Below are 1,631 nucleotides of genomic sequence, written 5' to 3' on the forward strand. Positions count from 1 at the left end.
GAGTCTTGAATACCCTCCTGTTCCACTATGTTCTCTAGGCATTGCGATGGAACTAACAGTTCTTAGCAGCTTTAAATCCATCTATTTTCTCCAAGTAGATGCTCTTTTTACTTGACCGTAGTTCAGTGGCATGCCCACTCATTTCTTCCTTGTTGAAAATGCCTCATCCTCTACTCAGTCCATTTACCTCCTCATCTACAAGGATCCTTGCTTAGCCTGTGGGGCCAGAAGAGCAGGCTCCAGTCATCAATTTGTCAGTGGGAGAAGCCCGAAGACCAAGCCAGTGTGTTATTTGCACAAGATTTAGTAGCAAATTAGTGTCTATAGCATCATTAGAGCCTATTTGCCAGCATCTCAGCCCACTCCAGACTTGGGTTAAAATGCCTGCTAAGATTTACCAAAGCTGTGGTTGAAAAATCAAAATATCCTCTCTGAAATATAAAATGTACACCCCAGACCAAAATCACTACCATCAAATTGTTTCTGACTCATGCATAGCTACCCTAAGGTCAGGATGGAACCACCTCTGTGGGTTTCTGCAACTCTAAATTCAGTGCCATGCGTGTCTGACTGTTGAGAAATTTGGGCTGAGCTGCATTAGAAAGAAGGCCAGAGTGTTCCTTAGAGGCAAGGATGGAGAAACTTTGTTCTAAGTACTCTGGCCACATGTCAGGAGAGACCAGACCTTGGATAAGGGCATCATGCTTGGTAAAGTAAAGGGACCGACAAAAAGAGGAAGGCTTCAAGGAGATGGATAAGCACAGCAGTTGTAACAATGGGCTCTGGCATAGGAATGGTGGTGACAAGGGGGCAGGATTCAGCAGCGTTTTATTCCTTTGTACATAGGATAGCTATGAGTTTGGAGCCAACTCAGTGGCACCTGTCAACAACAGCCGAAATTAGTTCACACTGTCAGAGTTAGAAGTTGTCATGTTCCAAAGATGTTGTTTAATGTGACTGAAGGAAAAGGGTTGGCCCTTATATAGAAAGACACGTTAACATTCTCAATGGGGATCTGTGTGTGTGTGTGTGTGTGTGTGTGTGTGTGAGCCCTTCTTGCACTTAAGGACCCCATGCTCCTGGCTTCCATTCCTTTACATGCTGCCTTTTCCCCAACTGCTCCAATGTGGGGGGCACAACACTTAGAATCTACTTTCCACAAGGCAATATGAAGTCATGTTGCCCCACCTTGTAGTGAGCATTCACAGGAGACACAGATATCTTCACTTCTTTGGCATATCCATGTTCCTTCCAAGCCCCTGATCAATGAGAAACCATTGAATCAAACCATGGACCACAGCCCATGAATTAGTAAGCAGATGTACATCTGACCATCTCTCTTTCCAAGCAAAGTAACCAACCGTGAAGCTTTGCCCATGGAGAGCATTTCTCGTCATCCCTGTCCTTCAGGTCAGTCTCAGGCTAACATCCTTGTTTGCAATGATCCTTGTTCATCCCGTGAGGCCAGCTGGGCAGGCACTGGCTCCCCGTTAGTCAGAGGGAGAAGCCTGGAGACTGAAAGTAAAAGTAAAGCCTTTGGTTTGCTTTACTTTCTGAATGGAATTCATTTGTAGTTTGCTTCTTGCTTCCTTTCTACAGGTCATCAGAGAGGTCACTCCTGAGAAACTGAA

Source organism: Echinops telfairi, unplaced genomic scaffold (assembly GCF_000313985.2).
Source record: "Echinops telfairi isolate 266 unplaced genomic scaffold, ASM31398v2 ScPeMD7_7400;HRSCAF=8409, whole genome shotgun sequence".
NCBI classification, from domain to species: Eukaryota; Metazoa; Chordata; class Mammalia; order Afrosoricida; family Tenrecidae; genus Echinops; species Echinops telfairi.